A 25,658-nucleotide genomic window follows, 5' to 3' on the forward strand; every position below is an offset into this window, starting at 1 on the left:
ATTATGTATCTATTGCATGATCAAAGTGCTGAGCCTCATCAGGTAGGACTTATAAATGAAAGAAAGGTGTGTATACCAGATTCCTACCAGGATACTGCTCTGTATCATCTCATCCATACCCCATGAAAGCTTCTCTATTAGGGCAAATGAGAAACTGCCCCACCAACTTCAGTCTTGATTCCTCAAATTCAAGCCTCCAGATGTTTTTGGCCTACAGCTCCCATGATCCCTAGCTAGCAGGACCAGTGGTCAGGGATGATGGGAATTGTAGTCTCAAACCATCTGGAGGGCCGAGTTTGAGGAAGCCTGCTCTAAGCCTATCTGCTGTGCTATACCCCAGGTCTCCTCCTGTGTATACATTATGTCAAGTCCAACAGTCAGGAAATGCAATCCAGAGTCAATCCAAGTAGGCCAAGGCCAAAGTCCAACAGGCAACAAACACAGTCCAGAGTAGAGGTCCTGTAGCATCCAAGCCAAGGTCCATCAACATGACCTGGCTCTGCTTCCCTTTTATGTCTTGCATGTTGATTGCAGCATCTGGGCTTGACAAGTCATGTGACCCTCTGAGCCTACTCCAGGTGAGGAAACACACACCTCCCCCCTGAGCTAACGAGCCCCACCTGCCTCAGTCTCCCACTGCTCCCTACACCTCAGAGCCCACCTGTTTGTGGAGACAGAGGCCTCTCTGGCTTTGATGAGGTGTCCTGGTCTTCTGGTCCCTGCACACTGACCCGCATTCCTTCTCCGTCCTCTGTCATCCTGGGTATGCTTTCTCCAACCCCAGCCTCTCCTTTCCCATGCCTGTCTTGCCCCAGTGGGTTCCAGGCATGGCTGCACCTCTCACCTGGATCCTCTCCCGTCTCTCCGTTTTGCTGCCAGTTCATGACACCTGCTTTCTTGCTTAGAACCAGTTTTGAAGGTGACCCTGGCAATCTGCTTGTTCCTCCTGTGTTAAGTATTATTGTTTAATTGTACCTTGAAATGGGGGAAAGGAACATTAGGGAAATTCCACTGGATCTTAGAAGAGCTCTCTGAGCACCTAATACAGGCACCCCCAAACTGCGGCCCTCCAGATGTTTTGGCCTACAACTCCCATGATCCCTAGCTAACAGGACCAGTGGTCAGGGATGATGGGAATTGTAGTCCAAAACATCTGGAGGGCCAAAGTTTGGGGATAACCTGACCTAATAGGTTGATAATTAACTAAGAATGTGTCTCTGCTAACTCTCATGTGTATCTAACTTAGGTCACATGAGAGAGGTATTCAGTTGCAAATCCCCATTTTGAGGGAGTTGCCTTTTGTTCTCAAGCCACCAAAACAGACAAGTGTGCTAACGTCTCTCCTGAAGAGAAACCAGTGTCAGACTGGAATGCAAGCTAATGGAGTGTGTGTAAAGAGAAAGACCTTTCCTTTCAGGTCTGTTTGGAGTAATTTTATATTACTAAGAAGATGCTGGACCTATGCTTGGACAAGCACATGACTTTTTGCAACTATTTGGATATAGCACTATTGCTTTTGTGTCTGAATGAAGTTCTGTTAGTAAAGCTTTGAAACCATATTTTGGGTCTGGACATTTTTTATTCCAAGAGGAGTTGGTTTTTACACATCCTATTACTTCAAGCTCCAAAAATATTAATATCTGCAATACAGTGTCATCCTTGTAGAACTCAGGGAGAAATATGTGGACAAAAGTAAGACTAGTTGGCCCCACCTGTAATTAGCACTGGCCCCACCTACTGTTGGCCTGCCTGCCTTCCACCCCACCTGTCCCAATGGACAACAGCCCCCACTGCCTGTACCCATAAGCTGAAGGCACCTTGGCCTGAGTCAGGGCATGTCTAGAGGTCAGTTACCCCCTCCAAATGACTTAAGGATTAAGACTTAATTATTAAAATATCGGAATGACAAAATTGTAGCATTGCAGAATTGTAAGGGACCCTGAGAGAGTCATCTACTCCAAACCTTGATCATCTCAGTCACCCTCCTCTGCACATGGTCCAGCTTGTCAACATCCTTCTTAAATTGTGTCGAACCAGAATTGAACACAGTACTCTGGGTGGGTTCTGACCAAAGCAGAATAGGACTATGACTTCCCTTGATTGGAACATTATAATTCTGTTGGTCCAGCCTAGAAATGACATTGTGTTGTGTTGTGTTGTGTTGTGTTGTGTTGCTGCTGCATCACACTGTGGACTCATGTTAAGCTTGAGGTCTACTAAGAACCCTAGATCCTTTTCACATGTACAGGGCAAGCCAGGGGTCCCCCATGCTATATTTGTGCAGCTGCCTGAGTGTAGAAAATTACATTGTCCCTACTGAAAATGTATGTTGTTAAGTTTTTCTTTTCAATGAACAACTGGGGGGATTGAGGATCACAAACCTTTTTGTCATTGCAATATCATCATCTTCATCATCATCATTTATTTGTACCCCACAGATCTGACTGGGTTGCCCGAGCCACTCTGGGCGGCTTCCAACACACACACACACACACACACACACACACACACACACACACGTATGAATGGATGGATGGATGGATGGATGGATGTCACACCCCATGTTATATTATATTTCTGCAGCATAATCAACGCCTGATGTGGGACCATAGAGAACGGATCTTAAGTTTGGAAAAAGGAGAAACAGAGAGGAACCGAAATTGACAGTCCCTTGCTCAAGGTAGAACATTATTTTTCAGTGATTACATTTTAATCAAGATGTAAGGAAGCCGACAGTTTTGTGCAGGAGAAAACCCACCATGGCTGCAGTTGTGGAAGCCCCATTCAACAGGGATTTACTGAGCTGCAGTCCTATGCCCCTTAAAGGTAAAGGGACCCCTGACCATTAGGTCCAGTCATGACTGACTCTGGGGTTGCGGCGCTCATCTCGCGTTATTGGCCGAGGGAGCCGGCGTACAGCTTCCAGGTCATGTGGCCAGCATGACAAAGCCGCTTCTGGCGAACCAGAGCAGCGCACGGTACCTATTTATCTACTTGCACTTTTATGTGCTTTCGAACTGCTAGGTTGGCAGGAGCTGGGACCGAGCAACGGGACTCACCCCGTCACGGGGATTCAAACCGCTGACCTTCTGATCAGCAAGCCCTAGGCTCTGTGGTTTAACCCACAGCACCACCCTATGCCTCTTACCTGGGACCAAGTCCCATGCTTCCTTCTCAGGACATTTTATTCTCTCACTCTTCAGAATTATATTTTGCTGTCCCCACAATGGTTATTGAAGGCCCTGATTTAAGCTTTGCTATGGCAAGTACAAAAGCAAAAATACTCTATTGTTTTCTCTGTTATATTTATTTCTATATTTATTGACTATAGTTTTAGATCACCTTTCTTCTCAAACGATCCCAAGGCAGTTAGACATAACAGCCACTATTATTGCTAGACCACACCATAATAATCCAAATGACGGATCGGGCCTTTTAATTTCTTCATATTGACAACAATCTGATACAAATAAAGCTTCTTTTCCAGCACAGGCTCAAGCAATGATTTATAAATCTCATAACTCGAAAATCCAAGGGTAAATTGGTTTTAAATTTTAGCCCTCCTTTTTCCAGAAAAGCCAATGGTTTCACAGAAGCTGCAGAGGTTCTTAAAAAGCTCTAGTGTTTTTTCCTCCTCTTTCTTACAGTACATCGTGTTTTATTGCGGCAGTAAAACTTAACAAAATGATAAAATAAAGGTAACAAATATACTACCGTGAGCTGCGTCTCGCTCAGTATTAATCAATAGACTCCCAGCATTGATTGACTGTGCAAATCAATGAGCACATATCATTTTAATTACCAATCAATAGCCCACGATGTTCTCTTCTAATAGAGCTTATTTGCTAAATAAAATATTAATACACATTTGCCTGTGATTATAATGAACTAAAGCCTACATAAAATAGGGCACATCATTTCGTAGGGAAATTGGTAATTACCAGAGGTCTCTCCCAAGTTGAGGGGTGCGTATAATTAAAGGTGATTAAAAACAGCATATACTTGTTCCGCCTTCCAACAGCACAATTATGATCAATATCGGTAACCCTACTGTAGTGAAAGAGATCCTAAACTGAGTTTGTGGATCTTTCATTTTTTTCCTCTTTGTATTAACCATTATTGGGATGTGAAGGTGTTCGACCTGTGACTTGGGTACCTCTGCTGCAATTGCACAAAGACCTTCTGCTCGAGTGTTTATTGTTTTGTTCTGATCAATATGATCACGGATACACTTTTAGTTCTGGAGTTACAAAACACCGATGTGCTAATGCATATAATGCCCTGATAAAATGCTTAACCTAATTGTTAGAAATATATGAGTGGTGGTGGACTCATGCTGGTGTGCCACATCACCTACGCTCTGCGCCAGGAAACAGGCACACACACATGTATTTCCGAAGAGGCAAAAATGCAGCAAGGCGAACTCTACCTCTCTTCCCTCTAAGGAGCTCTTGCAAAAGTCAAGTTGGCACAAAGGGCATGCTCCATATTTAGATGATAGGGTCCTTCATTCTCCGTGCAGGTAACTGTCAGTCAGGCAGGGTGTGGGGTACGATCATTCCATCTGCGCTGTTCAGATTGTCAGGTCCATTGTTCTGCACAGTGTGAGGTGGATTGTGAAAAACAACTGGGAAGGATGCTTTTAAGTAATTGCTCTGACTTAGACTGATTACTACAGTAACAACAGCCACTGATAGTTAAAGGACCAGCTCTGGCATATGGTGTGTGTTTGTAATTGAAGGTTGTTAGGGGAAAGGTAGGGGAAAAGGGGGGGTGGGACTCTCTTTTTAATTGTTTGCATTGCTTTAGGATTTATAAAGCTGGGTATTGATAAAGCTTGGCTGAAGGAAACTAAATTTAAGTAGCAAATGGCAGCTAACATGGAAATGCGAACTACGTATATATTTCAGCTACATTTCAAAATCACGTCGTGCTTTCTGATAATCGTCCACATTTCATTTTTGCAATTGTTCTACTTTTGGCACTCACTGGAAAATAGCAACTCAAAACCCAACTTGGGAAACGTCCTCTTGGTATTTGTTGCGGACTCCAGACTCCCCACAAGAGCTTGTCATGAAGAACACGTATTTGGGTGACCTAAATTATGATATGCAAAGAACACTTCCACATAGTCAGGCACCTAATGGAAGAAGAAAACATTTGCGAGAGGGTACTTTTGAAAAATGGGTTTCTGATTATCCTACATTTTTTTTAAAGAAGTATATTGGCATACTAAGGCTTACATTGCATCTGTTATTTACCCAGAACCAGTTGGTCGCATTTACTGAACATTTTGAGAGCCTGTGTGTCTTGAGGTTAACTGCCTACTAGATTCCCTTTTTCATGACACGTATTAAAGTACAACTTTATAAAGAACCACCTTTTTATTTAAAAAACAAAACAAACAAACCTAAATCCAATAAAGATGGCATTAAAGTCAGACTGAATCGTGTTTCCACCTCAGATATTTATTACATTAATGCCATAAATCTAAAGAATGGTGAGTGTATGTGCTCTCTCAGCCAGTATCATGAAGGGATCCTTTTTCTCTTTACATTATAATTCCCATGTTTAGCTGACAGCTAGCATGCCTACTGATAATCTGCTTTTATTGTTAAAAACGAGCAGCAGAATTTCTTCGGTGCCGTGCAGAATGGTGAACTCAAGAGCGTTTTCTTTTTAAATGCCGTAGTAGATCTTTCTGTCCATCACTGGAAAATAGCTGAGATTAAAAGTACAGGGCAGAAATGTCACAACAGAAATGGATACGGAAAACAAAGTAAACACGCTGCACAGGAAGGCATGGTTTTATGAACCGAGGACACAATTGGTTTTGTTTTCCACTCCCGTTATTTTATTTTACTCATTATTTTGCACATGCAGGAACCTTCAGGTTGGCAGCGCTTTGATGAAATCAAATTTGGGTGATTAACTTGGATGGTTTGTTTAAGCTCTTGGTCTCATGTTGTGTTTAGGAATGGAGCTCTCGCGTTCTCCAGTAGAATAGATCAATACTCAAATAAAAGTCTGTTTGTAACTGCTAATAGGTGCTGTGAGAAAATTATTTCTGACACAATATAGAAAATGCAGTTTTATTTAAACTGCATCTGCCGTGGTAATGGAAAAATATCAGATTGCTGAAATTTGTTCATTCTTTTAAGAAACTTCAGCATCCAAAGATTCAAGATTTCAGGTGTGCTTAGACATTTGTGAATAAAATTGGCTCTCAAGAATTGAAGGGGGGGGAGAAAAGTGCCTTTGAATATGGTTTATTGAACTGGCAATGAGCAGTGTGCCCATGCACTCCCTCTTTGCCCCTGCCTATCTTCCCTCACATTTCTGGTTTCAATGAAGATTTCCTAGTTCCTTAAATCGCATTGTCCTGAGTCAGAAAACTGTGGCTTAAGTGTTCCCTAAAAACCAAGGTAAAAAACCAGGATCGTGTGAATCCCTGGATCTCTCCAGCATTTAATTTGTTAAGAAAGAAGCAATGAAGCACTTCAAAGACATAGTAGAATCCCTTGTAATAAAGGGTTTCATTCTAAATGGGGCAGGGGGATTAAATGGTTTCTAATTACAGAGCTACCCTTCAGATGTTGCTGGACTACAACTCCCATCATCCCTAACTTCTGGCCATGCTGACTGGGGGCTGCCTCTGACTTAAGCAAACATGAGCATGTGCTAAATTATTATTATTATTATTATTATTATTATTATTATTATTATTATTATTATTTAATTTATACCCCGCCCATCTGGCTGGGTTTCTCCAGCCACTCTGGGTGGCTCCCAGCAGAGGACTAAAAACAGAATAAAACTTCAAACATTAAAAACTTCCCTGAACAGGGCTGCCTTCAGATGTCTTCTAAAAGTCAGATAGTTGTTTATTTCCTTGACATCTGATGGGAAGGTGTTTCACAGGGCGGGCGCCACTACCAAGAAGGCCCTCTGCCTGGTTCCCTGTAGCTTTGCTTCTCGCAGTGAGGAAACCGCCAGAAGGCCCTCGACGCTGGACCTCAGTGTCCGGGCAGAACGATGGGGGTGGAGACACTCCTTCAGGTATACTGGACCAAGGCTGTTTAGGGCTTTAAAGGTCAGCACCAACACTTTGAATTGTGCTCATAAACGTACATATGCGAGCCCACTCTTGCAAAAATGCTTCTATTATACAGTATTCCTGGCTACTCAGGGTTGACAGAATAAGTGCCTCAGGCAGCAGTTGCTGGGGGCAGGGGCCAATGGCAAGGTGTGGGAATACCTGTGTGGGTCATGTGTCTGAATTATCCCTTTGCCAGTATGGGGATAAGACTCACTGGCCAGTTGAAATATGCACTTCATTGCCGGCAGAAAAATATTTTAGTCTCCCCTTGTACGGTATATATGTCTCTAATGATTCCTTGTTGCAACTTCTTCCATTTGCAGTTTTCTTTGCATCTGTATTTCCTTAAAAAATACAGGTCCTAAAAAGTGGGGGTGGGAGCAGCTGCTATTTTCTAGTTCTACTATTGGAGGTTGCAGGCTTCCCATGAGAATCTGGCTAGCCACTTTCAGAACAGGATGCTGGAACTATAATGGGCCTTTCGTCTAACAAAACAAGGTGTGTTTTTTTCTTATGTTCTTATTCGGATTCCGTATTAAGAGCAAGTGGCTTTCACAGGTGGGAATTCTGTGTCACAGAATAGTTTCTGATAAAATGAAGTCATTGCAGGTTTCACAGCAAACCCATCCCTTGCATAAAAGTGCACTTAAAAATAGAAGTTGGAATGACATTTTAAAAAAAAAATCGAAAAACATATAATGGCATGATTAGATTACATAGTGAAACAGTCATTCAAGTATACATGCATACATGTGTCTGTGTGCGTTTCTTTGGTCACAAAACCCAGCCCACACCCCACCTCTTTGAAATGCCCCAGAGTGTGAAGAAACAATATTAACTGTATAATAAATTGTATGTATATCTGTGCTAAACGAATTCCATTATCTGGAAGGATCATAACAGTGGAAGAAAACCCGCCTATACTTATTGCAAGTTAAATCCCCGGTAACTGGCGTATTTTACCATTTTTTTTTTTGTTCTGTTACCTATTTAATAATGCATCTATGCATATCGCACCCCTATTATTAATAGTAAATGTACATTTCAACCTGTCAAGTTTCCTTAGCCCCACTTTTGCAAGTTTTTTTTTAAATAAATAAAAAATAGCAAAGGCATTTCCTAGGGCACATGCTGCCAGACACCCAGCATTTATCTTATCTCGGTTGATGACTTTCCTTTTATCCTGAAATGATTTGACAATGACTCTATGATTTCCTGTACAAATTACCCTTTGAAAGTGGCACTGGCGCTTGGCAGCGATCTTCACTTAATTACTGAGTGGATTATTAGCATACGGCTTTTTTTTTCACCCCTTCATTTCTTTATATCTCCTAGATTGCGCTGACAGTTCCCTTTCATTGCATGCTTTAACTCACTGAATACTAAACACCCTGCAGATTGCAAAGGAGAAGGACCCAGTCGGCTGTAGCCCCTCCCCTCCCTGTCTCTTCCCCCCCCCCTCCAGCCCGCCTTGATGAAGAGTAATTTGTAGGTCAGAAATCAATAGTGTGTCTCGGAAGTACATTTGCCTGCTTCCCATGTTACAGACTGCCCAGATATGAATATTTTAACTGTTCTGGCTTCTACATGAACCTTGATGCCCAGGAAGCACAGGTTGGAGTTCTTTTCATCACCATTCTCTTTCAATGGCAAAAGAAGCTGCACAACTTTGAGCTCATGCTCAAAAAATGGAGCTTTCCCCCTTTGCAAAAAAAAAGCTGCACAACTGAGCTGATCCACCCAAAACGGGGCTTTTCCCATTTGCAAAAGAAGCTGCAAGAAGCTGCACAGCTTTGAGCTGATCCCCCCCCCAAAAAACAGGGCTTTCCCCCTTTCCTCCTCTAAAAATTAGGTGTGTCTTTTAGTCGGTTGTGTCTTATGGAGCGAAAAATATGGTAATTCTCATGTTGCCTCTGTCTCTCTCTCAGATCTTCACTTCCACCCTCCCTTGGCTGATAAATTCAATGTGTGCCATTGTTAAGACAAACTCCTCCTTCACACATACGTTTTTGTATTGTTTGCTGGATAAATGAGAGTGATAAATAATCAAAAATCCTCTAGACGACGCCTGATGCACATGACATCACACATGCATGACACACCCATAGACCCCCTCAATCTCGGTGGAAACCTGGCGCCTCTGTGGGATAAGCATCTTTCCCAAAAATGCACTGGGGATCAGATAGTTCACTTAAAGAAACAACATCATTTTGAGAATGGGGTAGCTATTCAGTGTCCGGCTTCAACATCAATTGTGTCTGGGATCAATTGGCTAGTATTTCACATGTTGAAGTTAAAACGTTCCTGACAAAAGGGGTGCTCACATACTACATTCAACGAGTGTACAATCCACGTACCTGTATACACAAATAGTTGAGCTGTACATTTATAGTTATTTACATGTAATGTTGCATGAGTGACACAGCCTTTGTTTGAGCTGTACAATTCAACCTATGTATACTTTTTCATGCAAACACTTGCATATGTGTGGAGACAGCTGGTGTCCGTGTTCAATGTGTGAACAAGCCTAATATTACAAGTTTTCTCTCCTATCTTTCCAGTAGTCATAATACATCCTTTCCCGGTTTTTTTGTAGGTTAAATGTATTTTTAATCTCTATTATTGCATTCAGATTTGCAGTGGGACAGCCTCGGTTAGCTGTTACAATATGCCGCCAACTTTCTAGTTTATTTCAAATAATTGTCTCTTTGTGAATGGTTTTCAGCATAGCTTCTCACATTGTGAATCAAGAGATGATTTGTTGTTGTTGTTGTTTAGTCGTTTAGTCGTGTCCGACTCTTCGTGACCCCATGGACCATAGCACGCCAGGCACTCCTGTCTTGCACTGCCTCCCGCAATTTGGTCAAACTCATGTTCGTAGCTTCGAGAACACTGTCCAACCATCTTGTCCTCTGTCGTCCCCTTCTCCTAGTGCCCTCAATCTTTCCCAACATCAGGGTCTTTTCCAAGGATTCTTCTCTTCTCATGAGGTGATTTATTGATTTAGGTGATTTATTGATTTAGGTGATTTAAGAGATGATTTATTGATTTCTTATTGTGATCTATATACCAAAATAAGAAACACCAGAGATACAGATACAAGTAATGTACAGGAGAACGGACTGAAATCCAATGCAATATCAAAGAACCACAACAATCCATAACCCTGCACACTCCAGAACAATCCCTGGGACATGGATTACTGAAAAATTAATGGCAGCGGGGTTTAGATAATAAAAATGCATGTGTTAAAAAGCAGCTAATAAAAAGGAGTAAAAACAAACATGAGGAAGAAGAAGAAGAAACTTTGTGTTTTTTAAAAAATTATATAATGATAAATGCTTTAAAATATTGTTGGAGACATATTTGGATATATATATATATATATATATATATATATATATATATATATATATATGAACAATCCCTGGGACAATTTATGTATCTGTTAATGGAATTTACCGGTATGTAGCCTTCCCCTAGTATAGGTTTTCCGGGTGGATCACAAAACAAATACAGTGATTAGAATACAATATAAAATGATAAAGACTATTAAAAACTGCAAACACAATTGCAGCAGAGTATTTTAAACTCAGGGGACTGGACCATAAGATGTAAGTTATTTTAGAAGTCTGGACGAATAAAACAGTCCTCACCTGGTGCTAAAACGACCACAAAGATGGCAGCAACCAAGACTTTTCCACTACTGTTATGGGGAGACTGTTTCATAACAAGGACGCCACTGCTGAAAAAGGCCTTCTTCTTGGTGGTTGCCCCACATTGTGCATAAGAACGCATCTGCTCCCAAGGTAGTGTTGGGGAGGTACATCCCCATTTGCTATCCACATTCATCTATTCATTCCAGTATCAAACTTCATCCATATCTTGTTATCCCAACCTGCTAAAATTCTTACTTTAATGCTTGTTAGATATATGACACCCTCTACAGAGAACAATGTGACTTCAGGTTTTTCCAAATGAGTAAGATGAATCCTGTGCATTGCAGTTCAGTAATATGAGCACCAGAAATAACCTCTTTCTGATCCAACAATTCCTTGAAAGTATTGGAACCAGGGCATAAGTCGAACTCCCCACTTACAATCTCCCCAGTCCAGGGAAAGTTGACAGTGCTTAAACTCTGTTGCTTTCAGCATAACCCATTAACTGCACCTATTTTATCCCATTGTTTTCAATTGTAAATATGATTCTTTGGTTGGGGACAGAGCCTTCCATATTCACATCTGCATTCATAAAGCGTTCCTTTTTGGAGTCATTTGTGAGCTCACTGTACAAATAATCAACAGTCCACAATCTACCTGTGAATTGTGTTCACAGTGGTTAACCAATACAATTGCCTGTATTTCCCATAGCTGGATTAAGATTGTAGCATCCGTTCTAAAGGTTTGCAAATAAACAATATCATAGCTGGTTCAAAAAAGTTAAAGCTTTTATTCCTGAGCTACCCGGTCTTTTCTCAAACAGCAATAAAAAAATATAACAGTTGAATAAAACTAGATGCATTGTGATTTCAAATTCCATTTTCTATCAACTATTCATACATTATTGTCGGGCTCATATAATTATCTCTGTGTCAAACCCTTGGCAAGGAGTTCAATGAAGTCTTTCTAGCTGAGTGGTTAATAAGCAGTATCTTAAATAAAGTCTGCCAGTTGCATTGTTGCAGTTCTTAAACACCACATTAATAACATCACACAGATGTTCTCACAAGTTTAGTTACTAGTTGGGGTCAAAAGAATGTCCATCAGAGCAGCTGACCCACAGCCAGATTCCTGGAGACATTTTCCCTACCCATCTCCTACAAGTAGCCCAGGATTGTTCTGCAAAATAAAACAAAATACCTTTTACTTCCCAAGTTTTGCCTTTATGGAGTTCACATGTCGTGAAATAGGCTCTGTGCAACAACAAACTGTGAAAAACAGTTCAACTGCTTTAATATTCACCCCCTCTTGACCTTGTTCACTACCTTTATCTCCTCTACTGCTTCTTCCAGATGACCCACCCTGTCAGAGATTGTGTCATGCCATCACCGTTTCCTCCAACATTTACCTCCCCAAAATGATTTGTGTGATATTTCACCCAATGAAGCCACCATGATTTCTTGCTGTGAATCCTGCAAGATCCGCTACTTGCTTTGCCTGGTTTATTCCCACCTGGCCTGGGAGGGCAGAGCCCTGGCTGACTGGCTGCAAAGGCTACTTGTCCTGTTCCAAATGCCTAGGAGTTATTGCTCAGGGTGTTGTTGCTGAGGTCAAGATTTAGTTGTGGAGAGACATTGTCCGTCCGTCCCCGTCCCCCCCCCCCCGCTATTATGTTTTTACACTCTTATTCCTAGGCCTTATAATGAATTATCAATTAAGTGTTCCATATATTTATTAATACGATATGTTTTCTATAGCCTACTGCTTATGACTCTTTGGTTTTTGTCCTGTCCTGCCACTGTTAACAAATTAAGTCTTCGCTTTCCTGAGCCACCTTGAGTATGGTATACTATGGAAATAGGTGATGGTAATGATGGGATAGTTTAATGCCAGGCAAATGAAAGAGGCCATAAACAAACAAACAAAAGCCAACTGTTGCCTGGCATTTATTAAGCAGAGGTGTTTGAATTAGTGTGCCAAACGAAAGATCAAATTGTAGTAGGCAGGATGGGGAAATTTGAAACCAATACAATTAGCCTTGTGAAAGATCAAGAGCCCTTCTGCTGAGGGAAGTGGAAGATTGTTAGCTGAAAGGCATTATAGCAACGAGTATGTGTCCAAGATCCTATGCTTGGTAATATGCTGACAACAGCAAGAGAAGCAGGTGCGGGGGTCCAACTGGCATCATCTTTACATGCTGTGCACCCAAGACCAAAAAATAACACTCATTATAAGCCTTCGCCTGTATCTGGGCATATAGCTGTGGGGTTCCCGCTTCAAGACTATTATCAACCTCTCTTGTCTCCTCAAGGTCAGTGCCTGTTATAGGAAGCATTAGGGTTTCCACTGACAGCACTATTCTGAAGCTTGGGAACTTCCCCCCCTTTTTTAAAGCAGGGAAAGATAACACAAGGCAACAGGTGTTCCTGTTATTTTGATCACCGTCATTAGACTTTTACTGATTTGCATTTGACACACGGCAAATAAGTCAAAAAATCAGGCACAGGAAACACAAGTGTAAGGATGGCATAATCCTGAGCCAAAACCCAATCTCCCTCCACAATTAGCTCAGATTTTGCAAAGCTGTTCTCCCACCAAAAATATGTATGGAAGGGCATCTGCTAAGGGAAAGCATGCATCAAATGCACATATTAGTGAAAAGAGCATAGATTAGGGGAAATTGCTTGTTGAATACATGTTGACTAGGCAAAAACATGCACTAAAATGCTTACACATTTTCATGAGGACTTTTTTAAGGGGGGCAGAAAGGGTTGAAATGTGGCAAACTGGATTTAGGACTAAAAAACTAAGAATCAGTAAAGCTGTTTGCAGTCTCAGAAGGGCAGGATTTCACATATAGATCTCCAGTCCTCCAAACAACAGAACAGATTCCTGCAAGTTATGGCTTCTTGTCTTGGAGAGCAATCCTTACTTGAAGTATTTGTACTTGAGCCATCCCGGAGAGCTGCTACCAGCCAGAGTGGAATAATACTGGCGTCCTAGCCTGGTATAATGCAGCTTGCTATTGTAATAATTGTTCTGCTTACTATAAAGCACTTTCCCCATTTATCCTCACTACAAGCCAATGAGGCTGAGTAGATGGAGAAAGAAGAAACTTTATTGGGAGCACAATCCATCGCTGGTTTATCACTTTCAAGTCCAATTTGTTTCAGTGGAAGAGATTTAAGTGTATGCTTTGCTTTCTTCTTGAAATTACTGGACCTTAAAATATTTAGCTTCCAAGGAATGATGCCCTAAGTAAATAAGTGTACATTCTACATTTGCAAAATCAAAGTGAATGAAAAGTGAATTTGAAGTTATTAAGCCAATGTTTTTTATCAGCCCGGCGTTGCTTTTATTCATTTGCCAGCAGGAGAAAGGGATAAAGACTCCTTCAAGGTTTGACAGGTCCGCACAATATACAGTCAATGAAAGCTCCCTGAATGATGGTAAAGTTCTGCAAAATCCATCAGAATTTTGGCTCCAAATCAGTACCATTGGTGCAGGAAATTCCCTGCACCAAATAACTACATACAGAGAAATCTTCATCCAGATGGCAAGTCTAACATTCACTGTCTCTTAAAATGTAAATCTCGCTGGATCTCCTTGGAACACGTTGCTCAAGATGCAGGACTGGACTGCATCAGAAAGTTAAAAGAACTTCACCGCTGGGTTTCACATGTCTGCATAGAACTAAAAGCTGGGAGTTAGAAGCTGCTCCCCAACACAATTACTGACTACTTCCATCATGCCCCCCCTTTTGATACAAGCTCCCATGGGACACCTGGCTGGCGTCTGGAGACTGGGGGCCAAACTAAACATCACATTAAATGTGAAATTGCATTTAATGTGTGGAATGTAAAAAAAAAATGCAAATATCATCTGTTGAAGGGGACTGATCATTACCAATATTGCAGGTATTTACCTCTTTCCGATCTTCCATCAGATCTGAGAGAGAGCAAGGGAGGGAGGGAGGAACTGTTCCACTGGAGCTGATATTTGCTTTGCAGGGAAACCCCTAACCAATTGGCACCAATGGGGCATTTTCTCCCAATGCAAACAGCATTGTCAGGGATTTCTTTCAGGACTACTCCCCCCCCAATAGGATTTTCTTCAGGAATGCCGCCTTAAGCAGGAGCAGTTGCTGAGGAGAGGTGATGCTGTGCCCCTGGACTCCCAGCAAATGCAATGGCAGAGACAACCTGATGCAAGACAACATCCCTCCTCATCGACTTTTCCTGGCCTTAAGTAGGTCTTAGGATCCTGGCTATAATTCAGCTCCCCCAGTTGAGAAAAAGGAAGGTGGTTAGAGTGATAGACTGGGACCTAGCAGACCAGGGTTCAAAGCCACTCTCAGCCATGAAGCTCATTGGGCACCCTTGGGAAACAGACGTTGTTTCTCAGCCTAACCTACCTCACAGGGTTGTTGTGAGGAGAAACCATGTAAGCCACTCTGAGCTCTTCAAAGAAAAGTTGGGATGCAAATATAATTATAAACAAACATAAATAATGGAGAGGAAGAAATAATAAGCAAATGGAAAACCTAGCATCTGGTACAGCATAGAGGAAATGTAGCTGTGGCAGAGCAAATGAAGGGACTCTTGAAAATGTTGGATGGGTTTTGTTAATTAGGAAATGATATATTAAAATTAATTTCTCCCCCCAGCCTCACTTGAGTGAGATTTAGATCTTTTGCTGAGTTAAAAATATTACCATTCCTTGGCGGAATAAAACAGAAACTTGAGACTAGACTTCTTAGCCTTAAATAAACTTATTCAGACTGCTCCAGCAGTTACTTTCTACATACTAAGATGTAGTATGAGAGCAAGCGACACATCGATCTCCATCAGCAGGCAAATGTAAAAGAGGATGATCTGAGGCCAGGAGGAAATGCTAAGGATTAAAGTACCTTGTCTAAGTTTCCCGCCATGAAGTTCAAGGGAAATGACATCACAGAGGTGCTCTCTCTAGGGATTCAGCTCTCTGTGTCTCAACCCCTTTATACACCTGTACAGTAAACATAAATTGTCACTTTGGCTGCATTAATTTTCCGACAGAAAAATACACTTTGACTGTCCCTAACAAGATAATGAAACAATAAACGATGTAAAGAAAATGAGTTAGGTGAACTTTGTCTTTCCAATATCAGGCAGGAAAAGGTTAATTCTACCTCTTGCCTGAACAGATGAAACTCCACAGCCTTCTGCTCCCTGAGCAGGCCTTGCCATGAAGCGCAGCCAGCGGTAAAATAGAATTGATCTCCGAGTCTGTTGTTGCTTGTTGCTGAATCTCGAAGGGGGTTATAAGAAGGTTGTGCTCTGGCAAGAGGACCTAATCTTGGCAGCCAGACCATCCTGTGGGGAAAGGAAAACACAAGCCCCTCCCCTCATTTTACGAATCCCTTTAAGAGAGAGAGAGAGAGAGAGAGAGAGAGAGAGAGAGAGAGATTTGGATACAAGCTTAGTTCAGCCTTCATTTGGAAAACTTTATGAAGTTTGGGCTGCTGAAAATGTCAAGCTGCATGTAAGAAGCTGTTCTGTAGCTGCTGCACCTGCAAAACAGTTCAGCGATTCTCTTTTATTTGCCTGTAGACCTGCCAGATTTGCCTTTCCCCATCTGGTGTCCTCCATATGTCCACATTCCCAGTCAGCATGACCAATAGTCAGAGGTTATGGGAGTTGTAATCTAGAATCATAGAATCCTAGAGCTGGAAGGGACCCTGCGGATCATCTAGTCCAACCCCCTGTAATGCAGGAATATGCAGCTGTTCCACATGGGGATTGAACCTGCAACCTTGGCGTTATCAGCACCATGCATTAACCAACAGAGCTATGCCCCATAAAATATCTGGAGCAGGCATCCCCAAACTACGGCCCTCCAGATGTTTTGGCCTACAACTCCCACGATCCCTAGCTAACAGGACCAGTGGTTGGGGAAGATGGGAATTGTAGTCCAAAACATCTGGAGGGCCGAAGGTTCGGGATACCTGATCTGGAGGATAGGGGAGGCTGTTACAGGTTCATACAGTGGAATCTAAAATGCCTCCAGGATTTGGACTGAACCCAGCCACCAAGTCTGCCAACTGGATACACCAGGAGGGATGGAAATGTAAGATGACTTCCAGTTGCAGGTAAGCCTTGTTCAAGCAGCAAGTTCTGATTATTCTATTCCTGTGCTTTGTATTCCTGCATTCTTGGTGATGTCTTGTTCCTGACTTCCTGTCTTGTTTCTCACTCCTGCTTCTCAGTTTTAACTCAGATTACAGCAACGCATTATACCTGGGGCTGCATCTGAAGACAGTTTGGAAACTTCAGCTAGTGCAGAATTCAGTGGCCAGCTTGCTCACTGGAGCAAGACAACTTGAACATATTACACCGATGCTGGTCCAACTGCACAGGCTACCAATTAGTTTCCGGGCCCTCTGCCACTGCCCTCTCTGCTCACATATGACTTGGGCAAGGTGGTTGCTCCCAGACTTCAGAACTCCTTTCTTAGAAAAGCTAGACTGGCCCCCTCCTTGTCCTTTTGCCATCTGAAGACTGTTTTATTCCAACAGGCTTTTGGGAACTGACTGCTTTTTAAGGAAATGGCTTTTGATAGTGCTGTGCTGCTTTTACTATCTGTATTTTAATAGATTTGGCTTTTCTATTGTGCTAATGCTATCAATAGTTTGGTTACTTTTAATTATCTTTTATATGTTTTTAGCTTTCTGTATTTTCCGTTTGTTGTTTTAAGCCACCTTCAGTCTCGAGCTGGGGAAGAAGAAGAAGAAGAAGAAGAAGAAGAAGAAGAAGAAGAAGAAGAAGAAGAAGAAGAAGAAGAAGAAGAAGAAGAAGAATTGCTGTGAAGTAATGTAGGACTGACCAGATGCATCAATGGAGTATCACCTGATCGTCTGCTTTGTGCAGCAAACATGAGGTGAATGTTTCAGACCACCTCTGATGGGTCTGAGGTTATTCTAAATCAACAGAAACTTAAATATGGGCACAAGGAGGAAGAATAAACTCTGCTTTACACAAGATGCAGAAATGGAACTAAATCTGATAGAGAGAGAAAAAAGGAAATGATTTGCTTTTTTTCGTTAACATAGAGATACACTGAAATAATGAAATAATGCTCACATTGTTTCAATGCTTTCTCATCCAAACAAAATCCTCCTCTTTTAGATTATAAAAACCAGCAATACATTTTGGAAGAATTCAAGTTTTAAGATAAATTATACTAAATCAGTGGCACAGAGATAGAGCTACAACTCTGGAAGATCAAAAGCAATTATGAACTCCCTATAGCTTTGAATGGGCTCATTATTCATGGAAATACCTGGAATAAACACAACGGGTCAGCCATTCCAGGCAGGTTATTAAAATTTAATTACCCTCACATCATGGCAGTTTCAAATGGTGGGGCAAACTGATTATTTCATGAATGTACATCAGGCATACGTGTTTATTTTACTGTCAAAACCAACACGATCTGCCTGGTATTTAGTGTGAAATCAGGGCCACATGTCATTAATGGAAAAGTTTGCACTGAGTTTCATTCTGTCCATGAAAACGCTTGTCACAGTTAAATACAATCATTGTCAATAAGATTGTGTAGGTGTGTAACATACAGGACAATCTTGAGCATGTTTTCCCAGAAGTAAGTCCTATTAAGATCAATGGGATTTATGCACTAGAACAACCTTCCTCAAAATCTAGTGCTCTCCAAATGTTTTGGGGTACAACTCAAAATATGAATGATCTGGAAATGGACTTAGAATCATAGAATTGTAGAGTTGGAAGGGATCACAAGGGTCATCTAGAACAACCTCCTGCAATGCAGGAAACTTTTGCCCAACATGGGGGTCAAATCCATGATTCTGAGATTAAGAGGCTCATGCTCTACCGCAGGGGTCAGCAAACCTTTTCAGCAGGGGACCAGTCCACTGTCCCTCAGACCTTGTGGAGGGCTGGACTATATTTTGGAAAGAAAAAAAATGAACAAATTCCTATGCCCCATTTTAAATAAAAGCACATATTCTACTCATGTAAAAACATACTGATTCCCGGACCATCCGCGGGCCAGATTTAGAAGGTGATTGGGCCGGATCTGGCCCCTGGGCCTTAGGTTGCCTACCCATGCTCTACCAACTGAGCTATCACAGCTGACAATGGGGGAGCAGTCATTTTCCATTCTTCACCTAACCTCTTCAGATCCAAGGCTACTGATAGTGGATGTGTATGCTCAATGCTTTTTTTCTTTAAAATGTTTAGGGGTACTCTCATTTTGACTCAAGAAAATCACCATTTTATAGTTCAAATTGGGAAAAATAAATACAGTAAATGGACAAAAGTACAAAGAACATGCATTACTCGTACTGAAATACTGCCCTCAATGGGGCCAAACTTTCATCAGTAAAACATCACACATCCACATTCCAACTCTACTTCACACAATTAAACGCTCGTTTCCATCTGAGACTCAGGAAACACCAAGACGGTAAATGAGGCCGCCATCGGAGGAAGCAACGAAATGGACGATTCACCATGCTACAGAAGAAATTAAAATTTGTAAAAAAAAAAAAAAAAATTAGTTTCTTTTCCCGTTAGATTCACAAAATGTTTAGGGGTATGCGTACCCCTGCGTGCCCCCAGGAAAAGCACCGAGGATGCTGATAACTCACTCGCTACCTTCCAAGAAAATGATCTCAGAGAAAGGGAATGGCAGTCTGGAAAAGGCAACTTGAAAGGAAGGAGTAGGAAGTTCTCAAGCCATAAGACTCCTTCCTGCCTTTGGCAGTTATCCTAATAATATCCAGATACACTCCAATGGACAAGAATGGAAGATTAATTATATTGGCCCGAATGCAGGTATTGGAATAAATAGGCCCAGGTTAGAGCCCCCCCCAGCTCCAACCCTGCTAGGAATCCATTATCTGAGTCTGGGCCAGAGGAGCAAGGACAGCAGTTGTAGGACCTCAATGTACAGAATGATTCCCCCAGAGGAAGAAGAGATTGTGGTGGTGGTAGATGACTCCCTACTGAGGAGGAGAAAGACAGCAGTGTGCAAAGGTAACAGGATGCCCTGGAAGGTGTGTTGTTTTCCACTTGCAAAGAGTAACAGAGAAGTTGCACATTCTTATAAAGCCCACAGACTACAACCCCTTCCTTCTTATTCATGTAGGTACAAATGATACTGCCAGACACAGGCTATAATGTATAGCAGGGGACTATGAGACTCTGGACAGGAAGCTGAAGGGCCTTCTGGCAGAGGTGGTTTTTTAATCACTCCCTGTTGAAGGTCATGGCCCAGGAAGAAAGAGGAAAATACTGGAAGTAAACCACTGGCTGCACAGTTGGCATTATCGGGAAAGGTCTTCTGGCAAGAGCTGGGTTCCACCTCACAGTGGATGGCAATAATGTGCTTGCTAAGAGCCTCACAAACCTGATCAGAAGAACTTTAAACTAAATCCTGAGCAGGAGGGAGATAATATTACAGACGACAGGGCAATACCTGGTACTAGGGATAATAGCTTCACTGATGCACAGAAAACTGTGGTGGTGCTACAGAACCGTAATAAACAGCAGGAAACTACAAGAAGGAAGCAGCTGAAGGGAATGACTCATGGTTTCAGTTGCCTCTATACAAATGCACAGAGTATGGGAAACAAGCAAGACAAATTTGAGCTCTTAATATAGTATGGCAGATATGACCTAATAGTCAATACTGAACCCTGGTGGGATGAGACTTATGATTGGAATGTAGAAATGGAAGGGTATAACCTGTTCAAAAGGAATAGACCAAATAGGAAGGAAGGAGTAGCAGCATTATATGTAAAAGATGTGTATTGTGTACACTTGTGAAAAGATCCACAACCTGGAGCACAGAAGGCAGATTGAGAATATAGGGGTAAAAACTGTAGGAGATGGAAACAAGTTACAGCAGATGTTGGACGGCCAACTGTTGTGGATGCTTTAGCTGAGATTCCTGCATTGCAGACGGTTGGATTAATCATTAGAAGACCCTTAGGGTCCCTTCCAACTCTACAATTCTGTGATTCTCTGAAATCATCCTTGATCATTGGCCATGCTGACTGGGGTTGATGAGAATTGGAGTCTAGAATATCTGGAAGGCACCACATTAGGGAAGGTTGCTCTAGAATATCCTTTGCAATTGCATCTGTCTTGATGAAACGTGATCCAAAACCTTGCTAAGCCTTATGAAATCACAAAAAAGTGAATTCAAATTTGCATGTTAAATTCAGCTGAGGTTCAGAATATGCAAGGAGATGCTGGTGGTGGGGAATCAAAAATTATTAAGATTTATTTGTTTTTAATGGGGGTGCACTTCCTCTTACAGCTTGGGAATGCTTTTTGATCCAGCTTCGCTTCTGGAGGTTAAGGTCATGGGCAGAAATGGTCAGGTGTGTTTTACTCTAGGTCCTGCTCATATGCTAGTTGTGTTCTCTTCTGCCTAGTAGGTAGAGGTGTACCCTACATCCATTTTGACAACCAGAAAATAGCTCTTTAATCTTCAAATTGCTCAGCTTCAAGCACAATGCAAGGTGCTGACCTTTGAAGCTGTGAAGGCCTTCATTTTATTTCCATTCCTAAGAATTTGGGTAGGGGGCTATGCAAACTTTATAAGCTCATCAAGGGATTGATGAACTCTGAAGTGTGGATTAAAGGAATATGCAAATAGCTTGGAACTGGCCCTCATTCCTTGTCTGGAGTTGTGTGCATGTGCAAAGTTTATGGGGACTTACTGGAAACCACTCAAACCTGAAGACTGGTTCTGCAAATGTATTGCTAAAGAGATCAAAAGCTGCAGTCAATCACGTTTGGAACAGCTCTAGATTCTGCTTTCATTAAAGTAAAACTGTGTTTGCTGTTATTCAAAGTCTCTGCTTCTGTTTGATTTGGCCTGTTCATCCGTTCTTATGAATCACTGCTCACAAACAGATTTGTGAATGGGTTTCTATTCATACCAGAATGGCTCTTACACCTCAAATAATCATGTCATTATGTTTAAGAAGGTTGTTGTGTTGTTTGGTTAAAATATTTTCCCTATTGAACTTTATAATTTTTGTTGTTGTTGTTGCTGCTGCTGCTGCTGTTGCTGCTGCTGTTGAACTATTTTCCCCAAAATTATTATCCAGTCAATGTTTAGATCAGGGTGGGATTCACCTAATGAGCTCCATAGGCAAAAGCCTTGCACATGGGTGCCCACATGGGCAATGGAGCTTTCCCACCTCTTCTTCTCTTGTGCATCTCCTGAAATTTGTTTAGAGGGGTCTGCAGAACCCTCAAACAGTCCACTGGGAAGAAGAGGGGGATTGTACCATCTGGCAAGCAGCAATGGTTGCGCAGATGGAATGCTCGTCAGAGCATTATGTAGAATTCCACCCTATGGCTGGGGAACCTGACTGTTGGCCATGCTGACAGGGGCCATAGGCTTCCCATCACTGATATAGACTTGGGTACATTCCTGTATAACACGAATAGCATATTAAACTTCCTTCTTAATGTGAGTGACATGTTTAGTAAATAGCTGGCATTGTCAAACTTCCCCACAGACTTAATGCAAACAAATCAGGATGAATGGTCAATAAACAGGTTGTCTGGAAGTGCCCCAAAAGTTGTACAGTGTTTTGGTGTTGTTGTTTTTAGTGAAGTGTGTCTTTCCTTTTTTTTATTCTGGTCCCCATCCTTTCACAAGCAGCAAGTGGCAAGGTGTCCTCCATTTCCCTTGATCCAGGCTGCCAAGGCAGTTTTGGAAAACTGTATTAGCGGCTTACTTTGGTATCCTCTGCTGGCAGGAATTTGGCAGGAAGTCAAAGCTTTCTGCCTTGGCTGAAGTAGCGCTGAAGGACGGTCGGGGAAAATGAACAGCTGTCTCTTCCGAGGGTTAACCTATCCTGTGGAGACCAGCAGGTCAGGCTGCGACGGGGAGGGATTGCTCCTCTATCTGATGATTAGAACAGGTGAAAAGGAAGGTGGCCTTATGAGCCTGTGGAAGATAACATACATAGGTGAGCATTTCAGTATAACAAAAAGGGCAAAGCAGGAACTAGAGCTGTTCCACCTTACAGAATATTTATTTAAATAAAAATAAAAAAGGAACCCACATAGAGTTGTAGGTAGCTTGAGCCAAATAAACGAATAAGGATTGTTAAATGCTGCAGGGGTGTAATATAACATTTGTGGGGAAAGTGCAGGCTCCGGAGCCATGGTGTGTGAAGTCACACGTATGCGATACACACACTGACCCCCCAATATTTGGTGCAAGTGGGCGCCGCTGATGGGTAGTATTCTTTTACTCAGAGCAGACACGTTAATGGACATGACTAGGTTTGGCCCGTTAATTTCAATGTGCCTACTCTGAGTAAAAGTTAGTTGAATATTATCCTAAATGTTTGCATTAAGATTGATGGAATGCTTTTATTGCCAATGTCAGCTGGTGACGCTTTTATTTCCCCCACTTCCTTTCTTTTTGTTGTAATTGCAATTTTAAAAATAAAAAATAAAATAGGAGAAGGAAAGAGCTAAGATTAATTTTAATCTCCTCACAACAGCACTTAGGCCACACTTTACAAGCTCACCGCCAAACATTTACCTGTTTTCTGATATCAGGCTATGCAACCATATCTATCCTGTCTTGAACTAGAGTAGAAATTTATGGATTGAATGGTTCCTGGAAGACAAACGTTAAATAAATATTTAAAATTGGTTCCCACCATCTCCAAAAGCAACACCAACACCAAATGTATAGATATATATATATCTGATCAATTTATTTGTGTAAAAAAATGTGTTGACAAACAAGAAATTGCAATAAATATGCATGGCACTAACACACCTTGCTGTCAATATTTTCAAATTTGAGATTTTATGAACAAGATATATCAAGCTAAAAACAAGTTACATTCTGTAAACAATTTTGAATTATTCATGTTTAAGGATCTACAAGCCCCCCCCCCCCCACAACAACAAAAACCTGATGGAATATATTAAAGTGGAAAGAGAAAACTCACACAAATCTGTAAGTTTCTGTAGAATAATAGATCTTTATTTTTTCCTGTGGTCTAGTCTCAAAGAAAATTGCTATATGATCATATGACAATGCTATGTATTGCCTTGGAGACTACATAAGATGTATGGAATGTACAACGGGAAGTGTAAGAAATGCTCCAAAACAAAATGAGACATTTTGATTTATCGGGGCAGCAATGTCTGGTGGTTCAGAAATCTGTGGAATTGGTCTGTTAAGGTAATATGTGAGCTCATTCTTTTAAGGGTTTTCACTCTAATCTAGGTTTCAGACCACCCTGATCCCAGCCCTGAAGTGTTGTTGCACTGCCTGCTAAGCAGGTTTTCCACAGAATAGGAGCTCTTGGTTCTTTGCTCCTCCCTTGACTTGCAAAAGCAAAATAAATTATGCAGCAGGGGGGGGGAATAAAATAAAGTGGATAGGAATGTTCTTAATTTCCATAATTTATACAGACAGCAGCAGCCAGTGAAGCAATTCATTGGTGGCCCATGTCAGCCACCGCTGCTGGACTGTGGTGGAGGGAGAGAAGATTCTCATGCTTACCAGCAGCTGATGGGAGTTGGCACTGGAAGGAAGGGGTGTCTCACTGGGGACCTTGCAAGTGTACAGCTCCCACCTGGCTAGTCACTCTCACTGATGGCAGTAGCCCATGTGTGATCAAGAGAGTGACTAGCTGGTCAGCAACAGCAAGTAACTAGAGTGATGAATGAGGTGTCCCATCAGTCTAAGCTACTGCCTAGACTAGGTTAGCGCCGTCTTTGGTAAGGATGGGAATTCTCCACCCTACCTTGAACGCCAGGGTGGCTGCAGGTCTGAGGGGACCCTTTGCAAAGTGACTTATGGTGGGCTTCCTTCTATATCAACAGACCCCTTATGCCATGGGTTGACAAAGCAGAAGCACAGAACCCCTATTATAACCTCTCACAATGCCCCACATTGGCATTATATTTTGGAAATTTAAACGGTGGCTCTCCTAGTCATAGCTACCCAGCATTAGTTAAAAGGTGACCTTGGGCGGGAGGCAGCAGAAGGCCCAACCATGACTCTTGAGCCCCCCCCCCCAAAAGTGCCCAAGGATGCCCTGTATTGATACTGGGCCTGTCAGTCACCTCACAGCCATGACCAATGGTTCTCGCTAACAAACCATATCACCAGTTGTATACAAACTGGCAGGATTCAGCTTTTCTGAGTGTCCGGTTTAGCATATAAATATTTAAGGCTGTATGTGTTGTAGTGTGTGTGTGTGTTTGTGTGTTAAAAGAATAGACACAGAAATCAAGCTAGCTATAAGTGATTTCCATAATCGCTTCATGAATGTTACATTGGAGGCAGTCAGTCAGTCGCTGGCTTTGCCTATTTAACCTGTCATGCCCTTTAAAAAGCTGCATAAATAAAATAAAATGACTCATCATTATCCCTTAAATGGTTTTGTTATACGGGTATACTTTATTACAGTCAAGGTAATAGAATGTGAGGTATTAATGGAATGGTATGACAAGCAGGGAACGTTGCTTCAGATATATTATAACTTCAGTGAGAGACAGTTTGAATCTGTGGGGAAAGTTGGTTTCCTTCCCTCCCTCCCCCATTGCTACCTTCCTCTCTTGCCACCCCCCTCCCTCCTGACCAGCCACCCATGCTTTGGGGATAAATGTTCAAAATCAACCCAGCAGGGAATAAGGCATAAAAATGTCATTAACATGAATAGAAAATGTGTGTGTAATTCCTCAGTGACAACTGTCTTGGCTGTGTCAGAATTGCGCAATTTGTATTGACCTAGTTGAATTTCTTCCCCTCAGCATCTGAAAACTTACCCAATTTCCTGCAGGAATGTGTCTGCACAGTTTTAAGTCTAGTTTACTCATTAA

Source organism: Zootoca vivipara, chromosome 8, assembly GCF_963506605.1.
Source record: "Zootoca vivipara chromosome 8, rZooViv1.1, whole genome shotgun sequence".
Classification (NCBI taxonomy): Eukaryota; Metazoa; Chordata; class Lepidosauria; order Squamata; family Lacertidae; genus Zootoca; species Zootoca vivipara.